This window comes from Phascolarctos cinereus, unplaced genomic scaffold (genome assembly GCF_003287225.1).
Source record: "Phascolarctos cinereus isolate Bilbo 61053 unplaced genomic scaffold, phaCin_HiC Scaffold_4;HRSCAF=312, whole genome shotgun sequence".
NCBI classification, from domain to species: Eukaryota; Metazoa; Chordata; class Mammalia; order Diprotodontia; family Phascolarctidae; genus Phascolarctos; species Phascolarctos cinereus.
In genome coordinates this window covers 263,442,935-263,462,088 of record NW_027555847.1, presented here as the reverse complement: position 1 = coordinate 263,462,088, position 19,154 = coordinate 263,442,935, and the positions used below count along the sequence as shown (strand labels likewise).

Here is a 19,154-nt window from a genome sequence, read left to right as displayed (position 1 = left end):
GTGACCCAGAACTTCTCTTGATGTACCTTGAAATAATTTTCAAACAGTGAAAATTTTTCTCCAGGGAGAAATGTAACACCAGAATCAATAACTAGTCCCTCAAAGATTGTAGATCCTGGTACTTTTTTTTAAGAGTCATTAGAGTCTTGGAGTTAAAAGTTTAAATATTATTCTGTAAGGAGCCTGTGAAACAGTTTCATTCTCATTCTAGAGGTATTATAAACTGAAATGATTGAAAAGAGGACAAAGAAAAATGACTAAGAATACTTATTCCTGATATTGTTTAATTCTTATCTCAGGAAGTAACATCAAGAAGACTCTTTTTTTCCCCATTTCAAAAAAAAAATTCTGATCTTAACAAACATCAGCTAAAATGAGTCCTTCCATACATTGTTGTTGTTGTTTCTTCCATTTTTTTTTTAGGCAGTTGGGGTTAAGTGACTTGCCCAGGGTCACACACCTAGTAAGTGTCAAGTGTTTGGTCTGAGGCTGGATTTGAACTCAGGTCCTCCTGACTTCAGGGCCGGTGCTCTAACCACTGCACCACCCAGCTGCCCCAGTTCCTTCCATTTTCAAAGACGGTCTAGATTTGCACGGGAATTGGATTTAAGTGGATGTAAAGGCAAAGTCTTCAGCCTCACTCTCTGTTCCAGAGTTATTGAAGTCCAGTGGCAAGACAAAATTCAAGACTACTGGCAATGGCCCAGGATGCAGTGGATGACCTTGGCCTTTCTAAGTTAAGATCTTTCCCAGACCTCAGTTTGTCTGAGGCAATGCCCATAAGAATTGAGACAAGAAGGGCTAATTTACTATCACAAAAATATTCATATGGGAGGGGTTTTCCTGTTGTGGCCAGAAACTTTGAGGGTCACAGATGTACTAGATAGAGGTACAATCAATAGATCTACAGGAAATATATGATTTTGGTTGTTGGAGGGGATAGAGTAGAGATAAGACCACAAGTCTTACTAGCTGTAGCATGCCCTTTTCAGTCATTCTCCTTAACTGGTTTGCATGGTAATGGGGGGGGGGGGAAGGGGACAATGGAGATTGGAAAGAATCTCCTAACCCATCTTCATTAATATCTTTTGCTGGAAAATGGTACCCACTATAGTTTTTCCTTGAATCTGCATACAACTTCTCTGTTTGATGTTCTTCCTCAGTCTTCATTGGAGGAGTTGTGTGAGAGTTGAGTTATCTTGCTCCCTTTTACTCAGCTATCTGCAAGGCTCCACATCAAAGGTCTGCCTTTGTAACTTTAGACTGGTCATTTGGCCTCTCTGGGACTCAGTTTCCTCATCTGTAAGAAAGGAGATTAGACTAGATCATAGGTTCTTAATCTTTTTTTGTCATCCTCTCTTTGGAGGAATAGAAAGAGAACTTGTGCATGAAACTACAAATCTCTTCTATGTACAAACTTCCTTTTCACGTAAGCATATAATAAATTCATTGTATTATTTTCAGAGCTGACCTGCTTGCCCTTGATTCCTTCTGCCCTTCGTTCTGTTTTCTTTTGTGCATTTAAAAAAATGTTCTGACTAATGCGGAAATATATTTGACATGATTGTACATGTATAACCTATATCAGACTGCTTTCTGTCTTAGGGAAGGAAGAGGGAAAGGAGGAAGGAAGAAAAACTTGGAACTAAAAATCTTGCAGAAATGAATGCTAAAAACTATCTTTACATGTAATTGGAAAAAAAAAACTTAAGTAAAAAAATGTTCCTATGACCTTATTTTCTTATGTTTTTGGGGGGGTGGGGTGGGTGTGACAAGATTATTCTATCTCCCTTTTCCCTCCAGGCCTCCACAAATTGAGAAAAAAGAACAACAAAGCCTTTATAACAAATATGCACAGGCAAACAGAACAAATACTCATATTCGTGCTACCCAGAAATGTATGTCTCATTCTGCACCTTGAGTCCATCACTTCTGTGTCAGGAGCTAGGAGAGTAGTATGCTTCAACATCAGTCCTCTGAGACTTCGGTTGGTCATTACACTGATCAACGTTCTTAAGTCTTTGAGAGCTTTTATCTTTATGTTGTTTTTGTTGTATAAATTATTCTCCTAGTTCTGCTTACTTTCTCATCATAAGTTCACAACAAGTCTTGCTAGTTTCCCTGAAAACTTCCTTTCAGTCATTTCTTAGGGTGTGATAAAATTATGTTATTTCATATACTATAATTTGTTCAGCCATTCCCAATTGATGGGCACTTCCTTAGCTTCCAGGCCTTTGCTAAATCAAAAGAATTCTTGAAAAGAATTCTTTAATTGGTATCCTAAGCAAACTGAAAGTTGGGACATTGTTTCTAAAATTGAAGAGAAATTGTAGTGATTTTGGTTGTAATCTTTCTCATTACTGATACAACTGAAATAATTATGTCATTATATTGTTTGTTACACTGTTAATAAATAATATAGGTAGCAATTTTGATATTTAGTTGAACCTAGGAGATTAGGTTGAGACTTACATATAAATATATATGTATTATATATATACACATATACATGCACATATTATTGTTTTATGTGAAAATAGATGTTTCCATTTTATTAAATAAATACTATTTAGTGAACTTTGGTGGGTGCTAAGACCTAACTGCTTAAGGGGAAAGTTGTTTTAATTGTATTAATTAATGTAGAAATATCAAAACATACTTCCTTGATTGCCGTAGAACCTGGAATGAGAACAAATCACAATGTCCTAGTTCCAGATAGAAAGCAAATGGTGATGGTCAACGCTAAAACATATGTACGTCTTTACTGTGGGGAGACTCTTGTTTGTGTTTATTTCTTGGGCTTCTCTCAATCCTTAATATTTATTTATCATATTAAGAGTTTTCTTCTCTTTGTTCTTAATTCTGAGTTTACTTCCTGGATTGAGACTGTACCAGGCCAGGCTCTTCCCCCTCACCCCTTGGATAGTATAAGATGGGCACAGAACCTTTTTGCTTCTGAACCTTCTGCAGTCTAGATGCTGCTACAGCTTCTCTTCCACAAATCTGCATGGAGGGTCTGGGACCAGTCTCTGCCCTCTGCCATGGTCTCTGGCTTTTGCCTCCTTCTTTTGTTGGTCCCATGCTGATGTTTGCATTTGCCCTATTTGTTGCCTCCTTATGCAGTTATTATCTGGGACTAGGCGCTAGAGATTGCACAGGGCTCCAAAGTCTCCTTATTCTTCTGAGTGAGTTCCATGGCTGCTGGTAAGGGAATCACCATTCTCTCAGGCATTCTGCCTTAAAACTCCCAAAATTTGATTCCTTCCCTGTGTTACTTTCCATACCCAGTCATTTACCAAATCCTTTTGATTCTACCTCTGAAATAGTTCTGCCATACCTCATATGTTAATAATAATAATAATAATAATAACAAAAATAAACACTAAAATTTTTATAGTTCCTACTCTGTGCCAGGCACTGTACTAAACACTTTACAAATATTAACTCATTTGATCCTCACAGCAGCCCTGCAAGATATTATTATTCTCATGTTACAGATAAGGAAACTGAGACAGACAGGTTAAGTGACTTGTTCAGGGTCACACAACTAGTGCATGTCTGAGGCTGGATTTGAAATCAGGTCTTTCTGATTGCAGGCTGGTGCTCTATCCACTGAGTCACCTAGCTGCCTCTATTAGTCCAGTTCTGTATAGAAATAAACGAAATATGACCTCACCTACTTCTTATCTAACCACTTCATTTATTAATAGCATACACAAATTCAAAACCTTATTAGAAAGCATATTTTTGTTCAGTGATGGTAATGGTGGTGTTTTTGCTTCCCTACTACCTTTGGTTACTAATTTTGACCTGGTTCTAATAAAGGAAGCTGAACACAGAACCACAACCCAGGAAAGTGGCTCTCTATCCATTCTCTAGAATGATCTGTCATGGCCCAAGGCATTAAGGGCTATTCTGTTTTTATTATGAAGACCTTTTTACAAAGGCACTAAATGCAAGGTGAGTATACCAACCTTGGGTGATCTGGATGTGGACAAGCTTAGGACATAGAGAATTCTTTGGTCCATCTGGTACATGGTAGTTGATGAACTCAGTCATTCTAGCTGTCCTGTTCCCTTCACTTTCCCCTGGGTGAAGGGATTTAGACCAGAAGTGTCAAACATGTCACCTGTGCAAAGGCAGCCCACAACATTCCGGAATCCAGCCCAAAGCAGATTAAAATATAATTAGGCAGCATTTTAAAAAAATAAATAAAAATGCAATAAATGTAGAAGGCACTATATTTTGAAACCAAGTCAATCTCTGGGCCTGCAGGGATCCTTAAGTACAGTTCAGTGGCCCCTGTTTCTATTTTAGTTTGACAAAATTGATCTCTACTAACCTGCATCATATTCTCTTTTTTATCTGACAGCTAGAAGATGCAGTGCATAGAAGTCAGGAGGACCTAAGTTTAAATTCTGAATCAGGCATGAGACAAATGATTATTTCTCTCTTGTATTAATAACTAATTATCTAATCAGGGCCGAGGTTTTTTTCCCTTTTCTACTCCCTCATCCAGAAATCAACCAGTGTAGAAAATCTTTCTCAAAGATTTACCCAGGCTAAAGATGTAATCAAAATCAGCAAAAGGAATTCTAAGTTTAGGCTAATGGGTGGATTCCTGCTCATCATACTTACTCAGACAGGTCTGGGAAAATGTGGATTCTCCCTTTTGTTGGACAGGTGATATGGAAATTGATAAGTCTCTTTGACCAAGTTTTGGGTGTTCAGTGTCACCCCCCAAGACCCTCATTAGAAATAAGCCCCTCATTATGATATTTGTTCCTTCATTAATTGTTAACCAATCAGAGTTGATTGCCACCCACAGGAATACCCATTCTCACAAGAGCACATAAACTGGGAGCCCACTGCCGTGAAGGCTCTTTGGCATTCAAGTGTGCCACTTCCCTCTTTTATTAATAACATACTAGCCTTATTAATAAAATGATTAAATTACCCAGAAATTGTCTCTTAATTGTTTTAAGTGTCATCATAGTCACTTATTAGTTGTGTGACCCTGAGCAAGTCACTTAACCTCTGTTAGCCTCAGTTTCCTCATCTGTAAAATAGGAATAGTAATGACATCTAATTCAGTGTTGTTGTGAGGATCACATGAAAGAACATAGCTTTGCAAATCTCAAAACACTATATAATGTTGCTGCTGCTGCTGCTGCTGCTGCCACCACTACCACCACCATCATCACCACTACCACCACCTCCACTACTACTACCTCTCAGACCACCCCAGTTCAAATACTCATTACTTCTTTGCCAGAATAGTACCATAGCTTTCACTTCCAGCCTAACCTTTTATAATTTCTTCTGCATGTCAGAAACCCAGATTAATTGTCTTTGTGTACAAATCATGTCCTTGTGATAATCTAAATCCTCTAATAAAAGTCTTAACCTCAGTGTGGCATTCAAGATTCTTCATAATCTGCCACTAACCTCCTTTTTGCATATTCCCTAGGTAAGCATGGTATGCTCCCCTCTCCCCATTTGCCTTTCAGAGCCCTTATTGTCCTTCTTCAAGGCCCTCCTCAGGTGCCATATCCTTCAATTAGACTTACTTTATCTCACTAAGTGAAAATGAGCTCCCTTTCCTCAAAATTTTCATACTATTTTGTACTTGTAATGCACTTATCTTTTTTAAAATTTTGTATCATATTTATTCAAGTAATGTTTTATCTCTTCTATCAGATTATAAGCTCTTTGAGGGTAGGAATTATGTCTTATTTATTATTATCTCCAACCATAGCTTTCATTGTGCATGGAGGGCTTTTAATAGATTGTTGAATGATTGTTGATTGAAAGTATGTAAAGAACTCAGTTACAACACCCTAGGTCTCCCCTACCTGCCTGGCATTCTTCCTTCAATGGAAGTAGGATAATGGGTTGTGGACTTTAGATTCATACCCTTAATTCAGTCACCTTACTTTTTTTTTTTAATTAATCTGTCCATCTCATGACTGACCCCTCCTTAGAACAAATTTTTTTTTTAAACACAGCCCTCTACACATAAATACGTGGTCTGACTAAATAAAAATCCCATATTTGCCACATACGAAAATATGTATGTTTCTCTGCATTTTAAGAGCATCATCATTCTGGCCAGAGATCGGGCTGGGAGGTGGGGGGAGAGGTGTAGGGGAGTGTTTCCAGTCATTCTTTTGGACCTAAGGTTTATCACTACATGGATCAGAGTTCTTTATTTCCAGTGGTTAATATCTTTTACTTTATTAAATATTTCCTAATTACATGTAAAAATTTTTTATCATTCATTTTTAAAATTTTGAGTTCCAAATTCTTCCCCTCCTTCCGTCTTCCCTCCCCCCCCACCTTAGGAAAGTAATTTCATATCATGGTTCAGAGTTCTAACATCTTTCAAAGTATTTTTTCTCTATAACGTTTTTATTGTATAAATTTTTCTCCTAGTTTTCCTCACTAAGCTCTGAATCGTCTCATAGAGGTCTTCCAGTTTCCTCTAAAACTGTCCATTTCTAATGGCACAAAAATATTTTATTACATTTATATATCACAATTTATTAAGTCATTCCCCCTTAGTTTCTAATAGAAGGGTACTCCCTTAATTTCTAATTTTAGGCTACCATGAAAAGAGCTGCTACAAATATTTTTGTATATATAATTCCTTTTTCTTTTTTCTTTAGGTAATTGGACTAGTGGCGATGTAACACCCCAGTCACCTTTTTAGGGCAATTTCAAACTTATCTCTCCTTTACAGTGACCTATAATTTTTGGAGTATGTACATAGTTGTGCACAGCTAGATTTTGATCCTGTCTTATTTGTTGTTGGTCATTTTCAGTCATGTCTGACTCTTTGTGACCTCATTTGGGATTTTTTAGCAAAGATATGGGAGTGGTTTGCCATTTCCTTCCTCAGCTCATTTTACAGATGAGGAAACTGAGGCAAACAGAGTTAAGTGACTTGCCCAGGATCACACAGCTAGTAAGTGTCTGAGGACTGATTGGAACTCACAAATATGAGTCTTCCTGGCTCCAGGTCTGCATTCTATCACTTGTGCCACATGGAGTATGTTGTTGTTTATAATGTCCAAGCAATCATCCCCTTTTACTGATAGATACTTTCTGTACAAGAACAAAATCTAGCATGTTAAGTTTTCTATCTATGTTAACTCCATGAGATTTGAAGTGAGAGAATATGATTGTAGCTTTTGAACAATGCAAAACTTTTCTCTTAAAATGATCACACTTCGGGGGCAGCCAGGTGGCGTGGTGGACAGAGGACCAGCCCTGAAGTCAGGAGGACCTGAGTTCAAATCCAGCCTCAGACCACACTTGACACTGACTAGCTGTGTGACCCTGGGCAAGTCATTAACCCCAATTGCCTAAAAACAAAACTAAAAAAAAAAAAAGTGATCACATTTCAAAGAGACCAGCAGGAATTTGGATGGAAGGAGATAAGACTTTTCCGTTCTCCTTTTTTCTAAAGCACATATGCTTAATCCTACAGCTAAGATCTTGGGATGGTGATGAAGAGCGCTAGGAAAGTTTTGGTCCTATATCCATGTTTCTCACATTGAATCTGAATTTCTCTTGAGAGAAAACAGCTTATGGCCCATGGAGCTCACCCTCCCCCCAGGACCAGTTCTGTTATGTGAAATTCAACAGTATGGCTAAGCCTTGTAAATTATTTTGTGAACTATAGTCTCACTACTTCATCTTGGTTTTAGTAGTTCATAGAATAGCCCATAGCACTTCTTGACTGGGCTATGGGGAGGGACCTTTAGAAGAACCTAATCTTACCCGGTCAGCTCCTGGCATCCCAAGAAAAAAACTATCTCAGTTTGGCAGCTTCTGAAAAAAATCACATTGATGCCCAGGGAGTTGGAAAGCTTAGCAGCAGCTGGGTCTTATTCACCTCCTGGTTCTCAGCTAATGGATTCTTTTCTGGACTCTCCTGAGCCTCTCTCTTTGACATACTATCTCATTTTGTCTCTTTTTCCTATTTCTTTCTTTTGCCCCACCCCTTTCTTCTTGCAAAAAAAATTAGCAAGTTTTTACTAGAAACATAAATCATAATCACTGCCATATGTTGTTGATCAAATGAGATAATATATGCAAGAGCACTTTGAAAAACATAAAGTACTATACAAAATAAGAGGGTGGTGGTGCTTTTCACCTAGATGTTGAAATTAGTCAGAACTTGTGGCTAATGTCAACATAAACTGAAGTTTCAGTCTTGAGCGGTGACGTATTTACTCTAAGAATAGAAATATTAGCTTATGGTAAGCCAGTATATCTGTTTTGTTAAATGCCTTACTCATGTGAGGTGGACTAATTTTTCAGATCCTGGTGTGCCATTAAAAATTTTTTTTAATGCTATGAACTTGACAAACAACAACAAGCATAATTATTTCCATGTACAGAGAGTATTTTATATGAAATCATGAATCTCTATTACTTGTGGCTTGTTTTTTAAAATAATAATTTATAGAAAACTATCCTGCTTGTCTGTGTCTCTGCATTTCCTCTTTCTCTCTTCTGTGCAATATTTAACTGTTTTTTGATACTTTTCTTTATTCCATTCCTTTTTCTTGGCATCACTGTCATTCTATCCTTACTCTTAATTCTCCTTCTCCACCCCCCCCAGTCTTCCCTTGTAACAAATAAGCAAAACAAAGGTATACATTGCCCATGTCCAAAGGGCTCATTCTTTGCCTGTAGTCTGTTCTTTCCCTTGTCAGACAGTCAAATGTTTATTAAATACCTACTGTGTGCTAGGTTCTGTGCTAAGCACTGGGAATACAAAAAGAGGGTCAGTAAGTGGGAAAGCAGGATTCATTATTGGTCATGTGGAATCTTGGTTAGCTATTGCATTTATCAGAGAGCTTAGGTCTTTCCCAGTTGTTTTCGTGTTTGTTTGTTTTTTTGTTTTTGTTTTTGTTTGCTAGGCAATGAGATTAAGTAACTTGCCCAGGGTCACATAGCTAGTGAATGTTATGTGTAGTTGTTTTCTTTACAATGTAATATTTATAGTATAAATTGTCCTCCTGGTTCTGCTGCATCCACTGCATCCATTCATGCAGGTCTCCCCAGTTTCCCAGAATCCATACTTTTCATCTTTTTTTTTTATATATACCATAATAATACTTCATTGCATTCATATGGCAAAATTTGTTAAGCCATTTCCCAACTGAGAGTCAAAACTGTTTCTGGTCAGTCTTACCTCGGGAGTGGGGCCTGAACCAGATTAAAAAGTAATTGGGAATATTTAACAAAATAAAGGTACAATCAAACATAGATAACAATTACATTTTAAAATGAAACCAATATACTGCAGGTATTAGTGTAAGAGCTTTCTCCTCTGTAAGTATAAGAGCTCATCCTTCTCTGCCCCCCATTTGACTTTGATACAACTAGGTCTAGGCAACTCTAAAACTGAATTACAGAGGAGGGGCTGACCTGCTGTGGTAGAGAGAGTTTCCTCATCTTACACTACCACTGAAATCATATGTCTAGTACCTCTCCCTATGAGAGGAAACATCTGGCAAATTGTGGAGCATGTGGTAGCTGCTGCAAATGGTTAGTAACCAGTAATGTTTTTTTTAGTGTACAAGTTAGTGTGCTCTGGCTGAGGCCTAGTCCTCAACAGGGCTGCCCTAGATGGAGTTCCTGTACTATTGCTCTAGAGAAAAGAGGGTGCCTTGTTGATTGCTCAAGTGAATCCACTTACTGTGTCCAAACAGTGAAGATGTTTGAAAATTCTTATATTGTATAACTTTGCTGAAAGGCAATGTAGTATAATGGATAGAGAGCTGGCTTCAGAGTCAGGAAGTCTTGCCTCTGACTGGCTGCGTGAACCCTGGGCAAGTCCCTAAACCTCTAAGTACTTTAGGCAGCTTGATAAAACAGTAAATGGTTGGAGAGGGTGCTTACCTGCATTAATGGAAAGAGTTTCTTCACCCCACAATTCCCGATACCAATGGAATCACAAGGCTTGTCCTTGTTCCCCCCATTATGTTTATAGTTTTCCTAATATTAAAATAAAAATAAAGGGGGGGAATCTTAGGTATCATGTGCAAGACACTGAGGGAGGTGCAGAGTACCCCATCCTTTTAAAGGGAAGTTAAATGGAGGAAGTTAAAGAAGTCAACATGTAGCACATGTATCAAGTTACTATGCAACCGCTCGCTTTCTCAGTTATGGTGTGGAGCTGGTTTGGACCCATCAGAGTTATGAAAATGCAGTTCAAGTCTCTCCAGTATAAAACAATCTCAGCCAACCAAACAGGAGCTAAAAATCAAATAGCCAAGTGTGTAATTGAAAGACTATCCAGATGAATAACAGAGAAAAAATCAAGCAAAAGAATCATTTTTACCATCCCAACACACTGCCACACTCACAACCTGCTATACTTGTGGTTCTGGGCTGTGCCTTTTAGCAGCTCCCTTGCCTGGGTCCTGAATCTCCCTTTGCCGTCGCCACTTTACTCTATTTCTGCAGACATCTACTGAACCTGAACCCTATCCTGTTGTCCTCTGCTTCCAAAGCTGCCATTTTTCTGTCCAGCTGCTGCAGCGTTGGGTTCTTCCCGGTGAGGGTGGGGTGGGGGGTGAGGGGAGGAAGAGACGCTATTGTCCTTTTTGGAGACTGTCAACCAGAGAGACAGCTAGATACAAAAAGAAGATCTTAAACACTTATTCTGGGCCAGGAACTGTGCTAGCCCTAGGCATACAAATAGTTTTAGTTTCAGACTTTTGAGACACCTTGGATAAGCAAGCAAAACAGTCCCTGCCCTTAAAGAACTTATATTTTAATGGGGGAAAGAGCTGGAAGAGGAGAAGGTACAGAGCATGGCTGAAAATGTTCAGGAAGTCTTCCGGAGGGTTAGAAGAGAGCAAGATAAGGCCAGAGTTAGTCGTTCAAAGCCCAAATTGGTTCCAGGGGCAGAGTCCAGTTTTTTGGTGGGGAATAAGTGGAGATGATGACCAGAGTCAAGTTTAGGAGAGACAGCTGGGATAGAGTCATTGTCCAAGCCAATTCGTGTTAGAACTAATCATATTGATTCAATCCTTTTATTAGAAAGGCCTTACCACTCTTCAGTGACACTCAAAAAGATTATTCAAATACTATTAAGATACTGGCGTTTTAAAAAAACTTTTCTTTCCAAGTCATTTTTCTTTATAATGTTGTTGTAATCGTATAAATTGTTCTCCTGGTTCTGCTCACTTCACTCTGCATTGGCTGCTGTTTCTCAGGATTCTCTGAAGTTGTCTGTTTCATCATCTTTTACAACATCATAATGATCCATTCCATACATATTTTGGTGGTGAGTAAGAGAATCAGGATGATAGACGGGTCATTCTATTGGAACAGGTGGTATGAAATGGGATCTGTCTTTATGCATGTAGAGAGTTCCTTGGCAAGAAAGAACACTTCTTCATGTGAGACAGAGGTGAAGACAGTGACGGGTGCAGAAGGCATCAGGGTAAGATGAAATTAGGAGGAGGGGAGAAGAGGAAGATCTCCATAAATGATTTCAATTTTCTCAGTGAAAAGAGAGGCAGTGTTCTCAGAGAGGTTGCAGGCAGGGGCAGCTGTGGTAATTCTGAGGAGGGATGAGAAGATTTGGGAACACTGCTGTGGTGAGTGAGATAGTGAGTCAATTAGGGATGTGTAAAAGGATTGCCTTGCAGCAGTGAGGGCTCAGCTGAGATTATGTAACATAAAGTTGTGGCAGATTCAGTCAGCACAATTTTGAGATTTTCCCCAACATCATTCAGTGGTATATGAATAGGAGCAAAGGCAGCAGATGGTGGGAGTTCAGTTAGGGCTGAGGCTTGACTGGTCAAAATCAGTGATAGAATAAGGGGGTAAAGGGCTCAAGAGAAGAGGACAGTATAGAGTTTAACCGGCTTACCAAGAGGTCTGATGGGGAAGGTAAGGTTGATGGCCTGGGAAAGAACTAAGGAGGTCAAAAGATTGGAAGTCTTGGTGAGGATGAAGAGTTTGGGGCTATAAATCTAAGGGAGAGGTGGCATGATAGAAGATTGGGGTCAGATAAGGTAATTTCAGAGTTTGTGAACATGGAAGTGGTGTATTCGTGGGTAATCAGGATCGAGGGCATGATCTCTGTGTGTAGCTGAGGTAGGGTAGAGGAGTAGAGTAGTTCATGAGAAATTATTAAGTTGAGAAACTGAAAGATTGAAGTGTCAAAGCGTATGTTGAAGTCTCCTAATATGAGGGTAGGAGTTAGAGATGAGAGAAAAACTGTGAACCAGGCACTGAACTCATTGAGGAAGAAAGGAGAGCATCCTGGAAGACAGTTTAAAAAAAAAACACCTGCCAGAATATTGATTAGGTGGTAGATATGGATTGTGTGAATAGGAGAGGTTACTAAGTAATGGTGATAGAAGGTGAACTTGGAAATGACGAGGTGCAAAGAATATTCTAGCTCTTCCCAACTTGACCACTGAGTCAAGGAGAATGAATGAAAGTGCAGCTAGACCTGGAAGGAGAGGCCAGGTCTTAGTGAGAGCCAGAAGATGAAAGAAGTGGGAAAGGAAAAGATTAAAGATGAAAAGAACTTTATCATCTATGGAGCAAGTATTCTGGAGAGCACAGTTGTAAGGGACAGATAGCTTTAGAGTGGGACATTGGAGGAGGGTGGGTGTTGGGTTGAGGGGGATGGGAATGAGGAATCAGGCAGTTGAGGATGGATAATGGGGTTTGAATAATGACAGCAAGGGGATCAGAATCTATAGGATGGGAAAGTAGTATCTTAATCATCTCTTTAACATAATTTAAAATTACTTTTCATAATGATTAGACCAATTCACAGTTAAATTGACAGTGTATTAGCATGACTCCACAATTTCTTGAACATTATTTTCCCTATATTTTGCCATCTTCTTTAGTCAGTTCTTTTGAGTGCTATTTATTTACTCCATCCCTCACTACTCCCAAATATCTTCTCCCTTATGGAATGACTTTTGGTTTTATATGTTTGTGTTAATTCCCTAAATATCTTAGATTTCAGACTCAGTCAGAGATATTTGACACAAACGTTTTCCCCCCCCAGTTGATACCTTACCTTTTTATAGTACTTGTGTTTATTTTGTTTGTGTTTTTCAATTTTATGTAATAGAAATTATTTATTTTATCTTTTGTGATTGGCTCTGTCTCTTATTTAATTAAGAATTCTCCCCCACAGCCATAATTGTAAAAGGTACTTGATCCAATACTCTTTCAATATTTTTATGTTATGATCTCATTACTCCTTGTTACTGATCTGATTTTGCCCATGTAACAAAATGGAGAACACAAATGGTGTATATTTAAATACTGTATATAAGTAATGGGTTTTTTAGTGGGAAGTCACTGAAGAGTATCAAATTCAGTACAACTTAGTCATTTGACCTAAATCATAAAACTATATAACACTGAGAATGTGTCCAGACACTATAAGTTAATGATCATGTTGAAACCCGGTTTATTTTAGGGTTAGTTACGGAGCAGAACCTGCCATTCATAGTTCATAATTCACTAAGTACTAAGGATATCAGAGTAAATGATTAAATCAGTTTGTCCTCCAATTACACGATCATTTCTGCTATTTAATTAAGATCTTCTTAACAATAAAAAAAATCTTAATTTCCCAAAGTTCTTAAATACTATAATTGCTCGCTAAACCAAAAAATAAGCAATGGGTAAGTAGGCAGTGTTTTCAAATAAAAATTTGTTCATTGAAAAAGGCAAGAAAGAAGAAAGACGTTAGTAGACTTTCTTTCTTCATTCATTCATTCATTCATTCATTTTTAGGCAGTTGGGGTTAAGTGACTTGCCCAAGGTCACACAGCTAGTAAGTGTCAAGTGTTTGGTTTGACTCAGAATTTGAACTCAGATCCTCCTGACTTCGCCGGTGCTCTCTCCACTGTGCCACCTAGCTCCCCCAAGAGTAGCAGATTTTAAATCATATACAAACAAATGCTGTGAATATTATGAAGTTAAACCTTGAGGTTCGGAAAGAATAAAATAGCAGAAAATTCAACAGGATAGTGTGTTGGTTTTTTTTAAAGAAGTTTTTATATTATGTCATACAGATGGTAAGACAGGGTTCTTTTTTAAAAACAAGTGGTACAGGAATCCCTCAGAAAAGCTGATCTCTAATTTAAAGCATTTTATAGTAGAGGTTGATGATCTCCAAAAAACTGTAGTTACTTAATAGACTCAGTGCCACCCTTCCTACATGAGGTCTTTCTTGACCCCATAGCTGTGAATGCTTCCCTGTCCTTCCTCCCAGGAGATTATGTTGTACTTGCTTCATATAATCATTTGAACTTACTTATTTTTGAACATGTTATCTCCTCCAAGTAATAATAATAATAATAATAATAATAACATTTATGTGGTACTTACTATGTGCCAGGCACTGTGCTAAGTGCTTTACAAATAATATCTCATTTGATCCTTACACTAACCCTGAGAAGCAGGTGCTATGGTTATCCACATTTTACAGATGAGGAAACTGAGACAAACAGAGGTTTAGTGATTTGCCCAGGGTCACACAGCCAGTGTTTGGTGAGGTCAGATTTGAACTCAGGACTTACTGACTCCAGGCCCAGGTCTCTATCAGTATTGTACCACATCGTAGAATGTAAAGACTTTTATTTTTATCTTCCTATCTCTTGTGCCTGGCATGTTGTTGTTGTTGTTGTTGTTGTTGTTGTTGTTGTTGCTGCTGCTGCTGAGTTGTGTGTGACTCTTTGTGACCCCATTTAGGGTTTTCTTGGCAAAGGTAGTGGAGTGGTTTGCCGTTTTCTTCTCCAGCTCATTTTACAGAATAGGACACTGAAGCAAGCAGGGTCAAGTGACTTGCCCAGGGTCACACAGCTAGTAAGTGTCTGAGGCCACATTTGAACTCAGGAAGAGAAAGTCTTCCTGATTTCAGGTCCAGGGCTCTTTCCACTGATCCATTTACCCACCTATGCCTGGCACATAGTAGGTGCTTAATAAAGTGTTTATTAAATTGCCTTTATTAACAGAAAGGCAAGTAAGCTGGAGTGTAAACCCAGAAAGGAATTTACACTTCATCTAATCCTACCCCCTCTTTTTACACTTGAGGAATCTGTGCAGACAGCCGTGAATTAGAATGCACATCCTCTGAGCTGTTTTTTCGATAGGGCTTTGGAATCCATAGATCTATATTAGCATGTTTGTGTACCTCATAATTGCTTTGGCTGAGGTTAAAATTAGTTCAAGATTCCTGAGCACTCACTAACTGGGTGTGTGAGAGAAAGGGACAGGCCAGCAAACATGTTTAGATATGATTGGGGAGAAAGAGGAAAAATGTGCATCTTGGATTAGTGAGGATTGTTTTTATGGGGAAATCAGGAATGGTAGTGATTCTAATCATTTAGCAGTTCAAACATGTATGACAATTCAAGATTTATGAATTAAACTTGACTTAATAATTAACTCTGGAAATTTGTACCCATTTAGAAAAAATTTAAAATGTATTTTTTTTAAATAATTGGAGGCAGAATGGCCCAGCTGAAAGGACCCTAGATATGGAATCAGAGGACATTGGTTCAGATCTCAGCCCTACCATGTGACTCTTGTATGGCTTAGTGAATGTCACTTAACCTACTGAATCTCAGTTATCTCCTGTAAAATGAGGGGTCAGGCCAGATGGCTACTAAAGCCGCTTGCAGGTCTGCATCTTGATCCAGTGATCCTATGATGGATAATTTAAGTTTTTTCTAACCCATCAATTTCTCTATCTCTGCCTCTCTCATTTTTTTTTCTTTTCTGTTTCCTTTTTGTCTGAAGCCCAGAGAGGTTGTCTTGCCCAAGGTGGTATGGCCACCTGTTGGCAGTGTCTAATATACTTTTTATTGGGCTGTGCTGCACCTGCTGTAATTTTTCATGCTGCCTTGAACCTGGGCCTTGGTCCTCTGCTTGCTGCTTGTGTTGTATTCTTTCCCCGTTAGATTGTAAGGTCCTTGACGGCAGGGACTCTCTTTTGCCTCTCTTGCTGTCCCCAGTGCTTAGCACAGTACATGGCATGTCAATAAGTATTATAGATGACCCAGCATTAATATCTGGAGGCAGTCTTGTTGGTTCACGAGGTCCCAGAAATCCTTGTTCCCACAGTAAGTGCTGAGTAGCAGCAGGAGAAACTTTTATATCTAAGAGTAGGACCATTGTCAGGAAGAGGGCTCTACCCTTGGCCTGCTTGCTCTAAGATGTGTTATGGGAAGAAGCTCTTTTGTTCAGTACCTAGCTGAGCTTAAATGTGAAATACTAGTTTTACGCATCCTTCATATTCTGAATTTGAAGTCTCTAACTCCTAGGAGAGTATAAGAGTAGTTATTGGCACGTAGTATGCACTTAATAAATATTAATTGATTGATTGGATTGATGCTGTTTGTTTGCCTTTTGGAATTTCATAATTATGAGTCTTTTGTGTTAGATATTTCATTTGTGTGGAGGAAATAAACAGCTTTTCTATAATGATTTGTATTATATAGTGAGTACTTTTCTACTACCACCTTTTAGATAGTCTGTAGACAAGAGCCAAACCTAAGCTTTAGTGTTTTTTCCCTAAGTCTCTGGGATGGAATCATAAAGAACCTCAGCCCTCTTTTTAGGAGCCAGCCTTCTGCAGGTCTGACTCTGGTGTGAGTGTGTGGGTTCACAGCTAAGAGGGGCCCTTTTAGTGGAGAAGGAGAGTGTGAGTACCCTGTTATCAAAGGCCAGTGATTTGGAGTTTCTGTTTGTTTTTCATGAAAAGACCCTAGAGTAATATGAACCATCAAGAGGATGAGAAGAGGAAGATTACTTAGGAAGCTTTAAATCTTGTATTTGCATAATTAAAACCTCAGCTTTAAAAGTTTTTCTCATACTGTTTGCATGCATTATTTTCTATGCTACAGATTAAAATTCTGCTAAGTAATTCATTCTCACCTTTTTTGGGGGATGAGGTTAGACAGGAGCCTTCTGCAAACTATATTTACTGTATATTCCTTCTGGAGTTTGTTTCTGATTGCTTCACTGTATGTGACAAACTTTCATTCTCACCGTTGGTGAATTATATAGGCCTTTTGCTTCTTCTCTGCCTTAGGAATGCCTTTTCCCTGATCTTATTTTCATTAAAGGGTAGATAGAACTAGGGACAAGTAAAAGATTTCTCTATGTTTTAAAAATGCTGCTTTGAAGATTTGATTGAAAAGATTAGATCTTTGGAGAAATAGACATTTTTGTGATTATTTATACATTCCCCTTCTTCATAGTGAAGTCCTTCACCAACAGAAGTAATTGAAAATTGGCAGGCTGGAATGGTATATAGTATTTTAATTACTTATTTGTTTAAGCTGGCTATAAGGAATTGTTCCAAATCATTTAGAAGCTTGTTCTGTGTTGTATCAGTGATGCCTCAGTGCAGTGTCTACCAGGATTTGGAAGCCCTTAAACTTCATTATGGCAGTTTGTATGGTGTGTGAATTTTCTGGAATAGTTCCCCATCCCCCATGTACCTCCAAAGTGGCTACATAGATTACATCCAGAAACAGTGGTGGATCATGACTTTAGGGTTCATTCTATCCTAGAGCTGATTCCACAATGAATGAATAAATTAATGAATGAGCTTTTATTAAGCACTTCTGTATGCCAACCACTGTGCCAAGACCTGGAAATGCAAATAGAAAAATTGAGATTGTCACTGCTCTCAAGGATATCATACTCTAATTAAAGTTCATCTTTATATGGAGAGGGCCTGGGGGTCCCAAGGTTCAGTGGAGGGGCAGATGGAAAGGCCCAAGGGTAGTTATATTAAGTCAGTGGATCAGATGATTGTTGTCAGGGTCTACAGGGCATAGAAGCAGGAGAGATAATGCCTGATGGTCCTTTGCCTCACCAGAAGGAATAGAATCATTGACTCCTATCTCATCTAAGTTATATGAACAGTGAAGCAGCTTGGATGAATTCCAGCTAGGCTTTGCTGGGGGGAAGGAGAAGGGGAGAAGGTAGCCTGATGGTAGTGGTCTTCCTAACCCCTCTATCTGCCCCACTCCTTCAACACATAGTCCAGCTGATCAAGCAAGCCAGTTGAGTACCATTGCTTACTTCTTTCCCCAAGTAGCCCAGCATGATCTGTCTCCAGCCTATCTAATTGTACATTACTGCTCTTCATATACCCTATATTCTGGCCAAACCAGATTTCCCGTAGTTGGCATTCTCTCTCCTATATCTGTGCCATTGTACATACCATTTCCCCATTCCTGTAATGAACACCTTCCTCACTTCTCCCTCTTAAAATCCCTAGTTTTCAGGCAGCTAGGTGCTGCACGGGATAGAACACTTGCCCTGGAGTCAGAAGGACCTGAGTTCAAATGTGGCCTCAGACACTTGATACTTACTAGCTGTGTGACCCTGGGCAAGCCACTGAACCCCAATTGCCTTAACACCCTCCCCCCCCAAAAAAAACCCACTAGCTTCCTTCAAGGGTCAGCTCAAAGAATACCTCCTTATAGGATGCTTTTCCTGATGCTTCTCATTTATTAGGAACCTCATCTCCGTTCTCATACTACTTTGCATACATTTTTTATTAACTTATCCGTGTATCTTATGTGTCCACTCACTCCCTCCCCATCCTGTACCCCAGTAGAATGAAAGTGCCATGAGGTCAGAGGTTAGTTCTTTGTCTTTGATTGCCCAGAGCCTAACACAGTGTCTGACACAGCCCCAGCCCATACCTCACTAGAATGTAAGTTCTTTGAAGGCAGCATTGTTTATGTTTTTGGTATATATTAGATGCATATATATATATATGTACACATATATGTGTATATATCTCACATCCTTATAAATCTGTCCTAATCAAATTCTGATTATTGGGTTCCCAGCAATAAGGGTAAAAATCAACATACATACAGTCAGCTCCAGCTTATAGGTTTGCCAGGGCTGTGCTTTGATTTGAATAATTTTTGGCACCACAGAAATCTACCTACATTATGCCATACTTTCCATTTCTTACATAGCCAAAGGCTCAATTCAAAAGTATCTAAAACTAGTTACCTTCAGATTTCTGTTTTCTTGACAAATCTTATTCTTGTAATGTTTCCACTGAGAGAGAAAATGTCATTTGTCAAGCCAGTGCTGCTTTTGGACTG

The 19,154-nt window shown here is 38.8% G+C and overlaps 1 protein-coding gene across 7 annotated transcripts in view; it reads left to right on the top strand.

Moving 5' to 3' along the window:
• Positions 1-19,154, top strand: part of RNF38 (ring finger protein 38) — a 202,084-nt gene that overhangs the window by 96,814 nt on the left and 86,116 nt on the right. The window lies entirely within an intron of this gene.